This window comes from Trichomycterus rosablanca, unplaced genomic scaffold (genome assembly GCF_030014385.1).
Source record: "Trichomycterus rosablanca isolate fTriRos1 unplaced genomic scaffold, fTriRos1.hap1 scaffold_222, whole genome shotgun sequence".
Taxonomy (NCBI): Eukaryota; Metazoa; Chordata; class Actinopteri; order Siluriformes; family Trichomycteridae; genus Trichomycterus; species Trichomycterus rosablanca.
This window is the reverse complement of record NW_026947050.1, coordinates 60,161-72,113: the sequence shown is the minus strand read 5'-3', so window position 1 is coordinate 72,113 and position 11,953 is coordinate 60,161. Positions and strand designations below refer to the sequence as shown.

The following is an 11,953-nucleotide window of genomic DNA, read 5'->3' as shown; positions in this document are numbered from 1 at the left end:
CACCCGTTCTGTGATCCGCACTAAAGAGCTTGAGGGGAAAAAGCAGAAATTCGAGGCAGAACTAGAATACCAAGGAATTACCAAAGTCAAGCGGATAGTTATCAAGTGCCAAAAAAGATGATGGTGAGTCTCCCAGCTTTTAGAATGGAAAAAACATTTACAGAAGTCACTCAAGCAAAGAAATATACAAGTAAAGAAACTCAGACAAATGTAACATGGATCAAGGAGGATAAACCACAAGTGGTAACATGTACTAGGGAAACTAGTACTAAATCAAAAACAGATATTATAGCCAATAAAGCAACTGCAACTGAACTGAAAGGAAAGACAAAGAAAAAACAGCTATGCAACCTTCAACAAGCCAAGAAACAGACAAAAGAAAAGAAGCCATAAGAGACATTGAAATGTCAGAAGCCCCAAAGCCCAAGTCCCGTAGCCCATCCCCGAGAAATAGGAGTCCATTAATTCTTCCCACATAATGGCCCAAAGCAAGATTATCCAATGGAACTGCCGAGGTCTCAGAGCAAACTTTCTAGAGATGCAACACCTGGTAGCTGAAATAGACCCTGTTGCCTTCTGCCTGCAAGAAACCAAGATAAATACATCTTACTCTCCCCAATTGAACGGCTACTTAAGCTACATTACACCTGACCCAGGCACTCATCGGGAGGAACAGCCATCTTTGTCAAGAACAATATCATCCACAGCCCAATTTCCTTAATAACCAATATCCAAGCAACTGCAATCCGCATCTCCCTCCAGAAGACTTTCACCCTATGTTCTGTTCATCTTCCTCCAGAATTCAAATGCTCTAGCCAGGATTTAAACAAAATTATTGAACAGTTACCCCCTCCTATTCTCCTTTTAGCGATTTTAACAGCCATAACCCATTGTGGGGTAGTGTCAGAACCAACACCAAAGGCAGACTGATCGAACAACTGCTTAATTCAGACAACCTATGCCTACTAAATACAGGGTTCAATACATACCTCCATCCAGGACATGAAAAGTTTGGTGGAGGGGGGATTATGGTGTGGGGGTGTTTTTCAGGAGTCGGGCTCGGCCCCTTAGTTCCAGTGAAAGGAACTCTTAATGCTTCAGCATATTAAAAGGTTTTGGACAATTTCATGCTCCCAACTTTGTGGGAACAGTTTGGGGATGGCCCCTTCCTGTTCCAACATGACTGTGCACCAGTGCACAAACCACAAGGTCCATGAAGACGTGGATGAGAGAGTTTGGTGAGGAAGCACTTGACTGGCCTGCACAGAGTCCTGACCTCAACCCGATAGAACACCTTTGGGATGAATTAGAGAGGAGACTGTGAGCCAGGCCTTCTCGCCCAACATCAGTGTCTGACCTCACAAATGAGCTTCTGGAAGAATGGTCAAAAATTCCCATAAACACACTCCTAAACCTTGTGGAAAGCCTTCCCAGAAGAGTTGAAGCTGTTATAGCTGTAAGGGTGTAAGGGTGGTGACATCATATTAAACCCTATGGATTAAGAATGGGAGTCACTCAGGTTCATATGTGTGTGAAGGCAGACGAGCGAATACTTTTGGCACTATAGTGTATATCCCAAAAACTGATGCTTACTCAGAAATCAAAAACTACTGCAGAAGGCAAGAAGACTAGTCCACCAAAACCCAAAACAAACTGTATGAAATAACTCCCCACATCAGTATTAAACACAATCTAGATTTCATAAATAAGTAAGACTAGACAATTATAACCAGGCGCTGAATTGGTCATACTGCACTCACCCACCGACACCTCCTAGTTGGCAAGCAAGCACCAACCTGTCAATTCTGTGCTACACACCTAACAACCAAACATATTTTATTAGAATGTCCTACAATTTCAACCATCAGACAAAATTTTTATAGGGTTGAGAATGTAAAAGAATTGTTTGAGAAGATTCCTCCAGTTAAAATTCTTAACTTTTTAGAAAGTCTTGATATTAAACAACTGATCTGAGCATATAATGTTTTACAGTTCTAATATCTGTCTATGCCATAAAATAGCCAATGTGTTGCTGATATGGCAATAAACCCAAACAAACAAACAAACTCACGTCCAAAAACACTCTCTCTCTCTCTCTCTCACACACACACACACACACTTTGTACACTGGAGGTACTATGGTATCACTAACACCCCCCCACATACAGATACACACAGAAACACACACACACCTGGATGTTTACAGTGATTGTTATGCACACCTGTTTTTGTACCTCTTCGTTCCTTATAAGCAAAATATTAATATAGATATATACAAACGTTTATAATTTATATAAATCTGTTACATCCATTCTTTGGCAAAACTAATTATTTTAACGGCCATGCTAATAAAGCTTTTTAAATTAAATTGTGTGTTTGTTTTTGGCTGTGTGTGTGTGTGTGTGTGTGTGATGAGATGTAACTTTGATGAGTTTTTGTGTGTGTGTGTGTGTGTGTGTGTGTGTGATGAGATGTAACTTTGATGAGTTTTTGTGTGTGTGTGTGTGTGTGTGATGAGATGTAACTTTGATGAGTTTTTGTGTGTGTGTGTGTGTGTGTGTGTGTGATTGTGATGAGTTCTTGTGTGTGTGTGTGTGTGTGTGTGTGTGTGTGAGTGATGTAATTGTGATGAGTTCTTGTGTGTGTGTGTGTGAGAGATGTAATTGTGATGAGTTCTTGTGTGTGTGTGTGTGAGATGTAATTGTGATGAGTTCTTGTGTGTGTGTGTGTGTGTGTGAGATGTAATTGTGATGAGTTCTTGTGTGTGTGTGTGTGATGTAATTGTGATGAGTTTTTGTGTGTGTGTGTGTATGATGAGATGTAACTTTGATGAGTTTGTGTGTGTGTGTGTGTGTGAGTGATGTAATTGTGATGAGTTCTTGTGTGTGTGTGTGTGTGAGATGTAGTTGTGATGAGTTCTTGTGTGTGTGTGAGATGTAATTGTGATGAGTTCTTGTGTGTGTGTGTGTGAGATGTAATTGTGATGAGTTCTTGTGTGTGTGTGTGTGAGATGTAATTGTGATGAGTTCTTGTGTGTGTGTGTGTGAGATGTAATTGTGATGAGTTCTTTTGTGTGTGTGTGTGAGATGTAATTGTGATGAGTTCTTGTGTGTGTGTGTGTATGTGAGATGTAATTGTGATGAGTTCTTGTGTGTGTGTGTGTGTGTGTGTGTGTGTGTGATGTAATTGTGATGAGTTTTTGTGTGTGTGTATGATGAGATGTAACTTTGATGAGTTTGTGTGTGTGTGTGTGTGTGTGTGTGTGTGATGTAATTGTGATGAGTTCTTGTGTGTGTGTGTGTGTGTGTGTGTATGATGAGATGTAACTTTGATGAGTTTGTGTGTGTGTGTGTGATGTAATTGTGATGAGTTCTTGTGTGTGTGTGTGTGTGTGTGATGTAATGTAATTGTGATGAGTTCTTGTGTGTGTGTGTGTGTGTGTGTGTGTGATGTAATTGTGATGAGTTCTTGTGTGTGTGTGTGTGATGTAATTGTGATGAGTTCTTGTGTGTGTGTGTGTGTGTGTGTGTGTGTGTGTGTGATGTAATTGTGATGAGTTCTTGTGTGTGTGTGTGTGTGTGTGTGATGTAATGGTGATGAGTTCTTGTGTGTGTGTGTGTGTGTGTGTGTGTGTGTGTGATGTAATTGTGATGAGTTCTTGTGTGTGTGTGTGTGTGTGTGTGTGAGAGATGTAATTGTGATGAGTTCTTGTGTGTGTGTGTGTGTGTGTGTGTGTGTGTGTGATGTAATGGTGATGAGTTCTTGTTCTCTCTGCAGGTTGACACACAGCTGTATTACAGATGAAGGTTTTATATCTCTGGCTTCAGCTCTGAGATCAAACTCCTCATCACTCCTGAAAGAACTGAATCTGATCCACAATAATCCAGGAGAATCAGGAGTGAAGCTTCTCACTGATCTACAGAAGGATCCTCACTGTAAACTGGAGACACTATAGTGAGTTACTGACTTTCTGTTTCATTATTACAGCCACATACAGGGGTTGGACAAAATAACTGAAACACCTGTCATTTTAGTGTGGTAGGTTTCATGGCTAAATTGGACCAGTCTGGTGGCCAATCTTCATTAATTGCACATTGCACCAGTAAGAGCAGTGTGAAGGTTCAATTAGCAGGGTAAGAGCACAGTTTTGCTCAAAATATTGCAATGCACGCAACATTATGGGTGACATACCAGAGTTCAAAAGAGGACAAATTGTTGGTGCACGTCTTGCTGGCGCATCTGTGACCAAGACAGCAAGTATTTGTGATGTATCAAGAGCCACGGTATCCAGGGTAATGTCAGCATACCACCAAGAAGGACAAACCACATCCAACAGGATTAACTGTGGACGCAAGAGGAAGCTGTCTGAAAGGGATGTTCGGGTGCTAACCCGGATTGTATCCAAAAAACATAAAACCACGGCTGCCCAAATCATGGCAGAATTAAATGTGCACCTCAACTCTCCTGTTTCCACCAGAACTGTCCGTCGGGAGCTCCACAGGGTCAATATACACGGCCGGGCTGCTATAGCCAAACCTTTGGTCACTCGTGCCAATGCCAAACGTCGGTTTCAATGGTGCAAGGAGCGCAAATCTTGGGCTGTGGACAATGTGAAACATGTATTGTTCTCTGATGAGTCCACCTTTACTGTTTTCCCCACATCCGGGAGAGTTACGGTGTGGAGAAGCCCCAAAGAAGCGTACCACCCAGACTGTTCCATGCCCAGAGTGAAGCATGGGGGTGGATCAGTGATGGTTTGGGCTGCCATATCATGGCATTCCCTTGGCCCAATACTTGTGCTAGATGGGCGCATCACTGCCAAGGACTACCGAACCATTCTGGAGGACCAAGTGCATCCAATGGCGGTGCCGTGTATCAGGATGACAATGCACCAATACACACAGCAAGACTGGTGAAAGATTGGTTTGATGAACATGAAAGTGAAGTTGAACATCTCCCATGGCCTGCACAGTCACCAGATCTAAATATTATTGAGCCACTTTGGGGTGTTTTGGAGAAGCGAGTCAGGAAACGTTTTCCTCCACCAGCATCACGTAGTGACCTGGCCACTATCCTGCAAGAAGAATGGCTTAAAATCCCTCTGACCACTGTGCAGGACTTGTATATGTCATTTCCAAGACGAATTGACGCTGTATTGGCCGCAAAAGGAGGCCCTACACCATACTAATAAATTATTGTGGTCTAAAACCAGGTGTTTCAGTTATTTTGTCCAACCCCTGTAGCTCATGTAACATTCCTCCCTCTAGATTTAAACACACACACACACACAGAGTATTCCAGTGAGATGAAAAAGTATTTAACCTCTCCACATGTACGGTCGGCACTAGGCATGATGGGTGCATTACTTCAGCCGCCTCTCTTCTTACCCTGATGCACCCATCACTCTGGAACAGGGTAAATCTGGACTCATCAGACCACATGACCTTCTTCCATTGCTCCACAGTCCAATCTTTATGCTCCCTAGCAAATTGAAGCCGTTTTTGCTGGTTAGCCTCAGTGACGAGTTGTTTTCTTAAGGCTGCACAGCTGTTTAGTCCCAATCCCTTGAGTTCCCTTCACACTGTGAGTGTGGAAATGATCTTACTGTCACTATTAAACATCCCTGAGTTCTACTGGAGTTTTTCTACCATCTGATTTCACCAAACGTTTAAGTGATCGCCAATCACCATCATTCATGATTTTTTCCGACCACATTCCTTCCTCAAAGATGATGTCCTTCCACTGTCCTTCCACTTTTTAATAATGCGCTGGACAGTTCTTAACACGATTTTAGTAGTTTCAGCTTCTCCTTACAGTTTCAGTTTTCTCTGCTTGATGCCAATAATTTGAACCTTCTGAAACAGATTAAGATCTTTTCCACGACCACAGGATGCATCTTTCCACATGGTTGTTTAACAAATGAGAAGCTACTTACTGCATCAGTTAGGGTTAAATAACATGTTGCCAGCTGAAACATAATCACCCATGCAGTAATTATCCTATGGGAGGATCTTACCTATTTGCTTAGTTAAATCCAGGTGGTGACCTTTTTTGGCCGGGCAGTGTATTATACATGTTAAACAATTATACATGTGTGCAAATCTCTAGGACTCCCTGTGGGTTTAGGTAAAGGAGTTGAGCTGCTGATTCTAGGTCTGTAGTGTTGTAGGAGGTGAAGATTAAACTGTAATGGTTGCATTTTCTGATTCAGTACAGATTATTGATTTAGCAGTAGTTTATTAAGGCGAGTCTTTATGTTACACTTTGAGGTACATTGAGGTACCTCATTAGCATTAAGTGGAAAACAGCTTTACAGCAGATCTGTGTGTTTTGTGATTTTGATGCATTTAACAGTAAAAATGTTTTATTGCTCATCTTTGTTACATAATTTTTATATTTATTCTCTTTTCCATGTTTACAGTGTATAAGTGACAGAGCACCTTGACCCGTGTGTGACCGGCACTTCATGGTCAGATGGAATGATCTTTAATTTGAGCTGCTTTATTAGCTGAATGAAGCTTCACCATGAGCAGAGAGAAGTTGTTCTTCACCTTAATCTTCTAGTGACAGTTCAACCAACAGTGAAACCCCAATATAATGATGCAGACATGAATTGACCTGGACATGATGAGTTCCAATTTGATGTTTGGCAAGATCTCTACAACCAATCCAGCCAATCTCTGTCAGTTACAGTAATCACACTGATCTTCTGCTGTCTGCTCTGTGTGAGCACAGGAAACCACCATGTAATAGATATGAAGATAAATGGTGGAGTGAAAAACACCTTAGTTTGAAAAAATGACACTTTGACATTAGGGATGTCCCGATCCGATCTCAAAGATCGGGATCAGGGCCGATCAAGGCATTTTTTAACTGATCGGCATTGGCTTTACTAAACCCGATCCTAATCCCGATCCTTTGTTTTACATCAGCAGGAAATACTTTAAATTGGAAAGTGAAACAAGTCCAACAGTGAAGTGTAACGTCTGCAGTGTGAGCGTTTCACGAGGCGGTGGGAGCAGAGCTGCGTTCATTACTGTAGAATTTTATTGTTTATATGGTGTGAGAGTCAAGAATCACTCCGGTTTACAAAACAACGTAGTGATGCACTTGCTTAATAAAGAAATAAATACACGCTATATTCACAAATTGTCGGGAGCAAAACACTTTATTAACTTCTTCTGTTACGGTACCGAATAGCGGACAGCTAGAGCCAAGCACGCTATTCCATGCACTATGGAAGCCCCACAGGGTCAAAACACACTCACTTCGGGTAGAAACGTCCATCAAACCATCGTCACAATACAAGCACTTTAAAAACTGGCTTTCCTTCATAAAAAAAGAGCCTGTCCATTTTATTTTGGTATTCAGGTTTTACTGTAATGCTTTTAAGTAACTTTTTTTCTTATATTCAAGTTAAGCTGCTACACAGATTTCTGTTCATTTTTAGTGCATCACTGCATTAAACAGATTTTATTTATTCAAATGTAAAGTTTAAAGTAAAACTGTAATTATCTCACTCATTTTGATTGATTTTGTAAAAATAAAAAAACATTAAGCCAATAGTTTGGATGCAGCATTTTACCCTACAGCACTGCAGAGCTATTCAGTTATTAAACATATACACTGGATTAATTTGAATAACTGTAATGTAGTTGAAGTGTGCACTGTGTGAACAGTATTATCCAGTTCTTATCTAGACAATATCTAGAAAATAGATATTTCGGTTTAAGTATCGGTTTGAGACTCGGTATCGAATCGGGATCAAATTTAATAATCGGGATCGGGAACAAAAAAACGTGATCGGGACATCCCTAGTTGACTATCTTCTTCTTATTATTATTAGTGTGATTGCAGTAGACAGTTACACTGCTGTTACTCCTCTTCTTCTTATTATTATTCCACCTGTTTACCTTTTTTAGAGATCCAACCTTTTCGTTCCAACTAAACGTCTGTCCTGTTGATGATACCACAGCTTGTATTCAGCTTTTTGATACGCACACCAGTTTACCCACCACGAACATTTTATACCTGTTTAGTCCCATTCACTTCCATTTATTTTTTCAAAGGCAGGTTGATCCACGGTACTTCTTAAAGAATAGCATGGACACACACACACACCTACATGACCAAAAGTATTAAGACAACTTAACACAACTACATGACCAAAAAAATTCATGTACCACTGTAATAATAAGTTATTTGGTAAAAAGCAGAGCTTGATGAACAGAATGGACGGCCACTGTCTCCCTCATGACTTATAAAAGAATGTGTCAGGTTGTTCTAGAACATTTCAATATTGATTGTTTACATAAACAAGTTATATAACCACGAAAAGGCAAAAACCATTGCAAGTAGATAGAACCTCACTAAAACACAGAGAGAAAAAAAGTAACTAAGGGCAGGCAACACTCGAGTAAGGGAGGGAAGCCTGGACAACTTCCATCTCATCTCCAGTGAAGGTTCTAGTTAACCTCTGCCCCGACCATGGAGCCATGACCATAGGCTTAACCAACCACAGCCAGCTGCAAGGGGCATCTGTGTGGGTAGGTGATGGCTGAATAGGGACATTTATTGCTTTTGCTACTTGTTTTATCATTTTGCATGTGTTGTTGTTAATACTATCATTTCATTTACATGTTATATACTGCATTTATATGCTTTTATATATATTTTGTAATGAGTTATTAATTAATTAATTGATTGCCTACAGATTTATACTATCATTACCACTTAGTTACACAATTTACTTATTAACTGTTATGTTACATTTTGTTAGTTCAATAAACATTATAATGATTAATAATTTAGAGCTGTGAGTGTGATTACCTGTGTGAGAGAAATACTCGACTAACAGACTTTACTCCAACAGAAAGTGATCTGATCTGTTATGAATTCGATTTTCCTGGTCATTTCTCCTTAAAAATGCCAGTGGTGCCCCGTATTTGATTATTAGCTATTAAATATATAATTAAATCATTAACTGCTAACCTCTCTTTTCCACGACATCTGTAATAGACACGATTTCATACCTGAAACTTCTGCAGCCCTTTTTCAAAGTGTGAACGTCATTAACACAGTAAAGTTAAATTTCCTTTTCTGAATCAAATACCGTCCACAGTTTAATACCATTAGTACAACACGACCCAAGTATGAGGTGATTTTACACCATAATAGTGCTCTTGATGTAAAAACAGATCAATAGTTTTGACGTGGAGCATCCAGCATGATGTTGGATGTGATTTGTACAGATGTTTTTCTCAGGATTAAGAAGCTGAGTTACACTTAATGCAGAGCAAAGATTGTTGTTAGTGTTGTTAAAAACATACAAATGTTTTAACTTTGTATAATTCCATGTTGGATCTTCTACTCCTGTTACTAACTCCAGCATGTGGAGGGTTTACAATTTAAATCACTATTTCAAGTGTTTCATCAATAAATATTCCATAATTGCTCTGCATGATGTTCATAAGCAGTGTTAGAATAGACTGGATGTGAAGTTACCGTCATTTAACTCAACATGATTTGAGAAACTGACTGTGTGACCATGAATGTGGAGAGTCACAACCGCACCGGGTCTTAAAAATTCATCATCTACATTCAATGTATCATCCAACACCTGCAGATATACACCAATAATTCTTCAAAGCTGTGGACATTTACCAGTAGCTGATGAAGTTCCCAGTTTAAATGATGATTTTGAATAAGATGCTCCTGCTGAAGGTGGTCTCCCTCTAAAGGTACCTGCTGTTCCTGATCATATGGAGAAGGTTGTTCTGCCGGGGCCTGTTGATCTGAGTTAGCTATAGACAGAGAGTTCTGAGTCAGCATACAGAATTCATTCTTTTTCAAAATAAACTTCATAAATACGTGGAAACACTCACATGAAGGTGAAGATTGATCTACAGCCACAGATTCCTCATCAAAGTTAAATACATAAATAAAATGAATAAAAATAACTAGAGAGTGCATTTCCGGAGAAAATGCGAGTGTGATTGCCATGTGCCGGTCGGGCGGGCGCGCATATCCTAATGCTTTATTCAACTCGGTGTGTCAGTGGACTTCACGATTTAAAGTGGAAACGGCGTCGACATCTCAAACTTTCAAAAAATGAATGGAAGTGAATGGAGCCGAAAAATGGGCGTGGCAGGTGGGTGTGGGTTCGAATCCCCATGCTGTATCTGAGTCGGGGTTACATCAGTGGGTTTTACGATTTAGAGTTGGAACGGCGTTGATATCTCAAATTTCCAAAAAATGAATGGAAGTGAATGGGACCAAAAACCGGGCGTGGCAGGTGGGCGTGGGTTCGAATCCCCATGCTGTACCCAAGTCGGGGTTACATCAGTGGGCTTTACGATTTAGAGATGGAACGGCGTTGATATCTCGATCTTTCAAAAAATGAATGGAAGTGAATGGGACCAAAAACCGGGCGTGGCAGGTGGGCGTGGGTTCGAATCCCCATGCTGTACCTGAGTCGGGGTTACATCAGTGGGCTTTACGATTTAAAGTTGGAACGGCGTCGATATCTCGAACTTTCAAAAAATGAATGGAAGTGAATGGAGCTGAAAAACTGGGCGTGGCAGGTGGGCGTGGGTTCGAATCCCCATGCTGTACCCATGTTGGGGTGTCATCAGGGGGCTTTACGATTTAGAGTTGGAACGGCGTTGATATCTCAAACTTTAGAAAAATGAATGGAAGTGAATGGGGTTCTTATAGGTTAAATAAAGGTTGTACAAATAACCTTTCAACAACCATTCAGAAAAAATGAATGGAAGTCAATGGGACCAAAAAACTGTAAAAAAGCGGGCGTGGCAGATGAACGGGCGGGCGGATCGAAAATCAAAAAACACAAAGTTATTTCAATAACGTGCCGGACGATTTAAAGTTGGAACGGCGTCGGAACGGGTCGATATCTCGAAAATTGCGGAAGAAGAAGACTGGACAAAAAACGGTGGAAAAATAAGAATAATAATATGACTTTCGGATAACAATAGTATGATTGCCTTTAGGCAATCACACTAACTAGAGAGTGCATTTCCGGAGAAAATGCGAGTGTGATTGCCGTGTGCCGGTCGGCGTGCGTGCGCGCTTATCCGAACGCCGTATCTAAGCTGGGAGCAGCGTCGACGGGCCGAACGGCTCAGAAACGGGCGTGGCAGACGGGCGGGGCTGCGTATGACCATGCTGTATCCAAGTCGGGGTGTCATCAGTGGGCTAAACAAATTAGAGTTGGAACGGCGCTGATATCTCGAAATATTAAAAAAGTGGGCGTGGCAGGCGGGCGGGGCTGTGTATGACCATACTGTATCCAAGTCGTGGTGTCATCAGTGGGCTAAACAAATTAGAGTTGGAACGGCGCTGATATCTCGAAATATTAAAAAAGTGGGCGTGGCAGGCAGGCGGGGCTGCGTATGACCATGCTGTATCCATGTCGGTGTGTCATCAGTGGGCTAAACAAATTAAAGTTGGAACGGCATTGATATCTCGAATTAATAAAAAAGTGGGCGTGGCAGGTGGGTGGGGCTGCGTATTACCATGCTGTATCCAAGTCGGGGTGTCATCAGTGGGCTAAACAAATTAGAGTTGGAACGGCGTTGATATCTCGAAATATAAAAAAACGGGCGTGGCAGGTGGGCGTGGGTTCGAATCCCCATGCTGTACCTGAGTCGGGGTTACATCAGTGGGCTTTAAAATTTAGAGTTGGAACGGCGTCGATATCTCAAACTTTCAAAAAATGAATGGAAGTGAAAGGAGCCGAAAAACGGGCGTGGCAGGTGGGCGTGGGTTCGAATCCCCATGCTGTACCCATGTCGGGGTGTCATCAGGGGGCTTTACAATTTAGAGTTGGAACGACGTCGATATCTCGAACTTTCAAAAAATGAATGGAAGTGAATGGGGTTCTTATAGGTTAAATAAAGGTTGTACAAATAACCATTCAACAACCATTCAGAAA

General features: G+C 41.2%; 1 long non-coding RNA gene across 1 annotated transcript; it reads left to right on the top strand.

The window, feature by feature from the left end:
* Positions 1-3,744: 3,744 nt before the first annotated feature.
* Positions 3,745-8,809, top strand: LOC134306742 (uncharacterized). Its single transcript, XR_010009419.1, has 2 exons — positions 3,745-3,954; positions 6,422-8,809. It is a non-coding gene; the product is annotated as an uncharacterized LOC134306742 (long non-coding RNA).
* Positions 8,810-11,953: the final 3,144 nt, after the last annotated feature.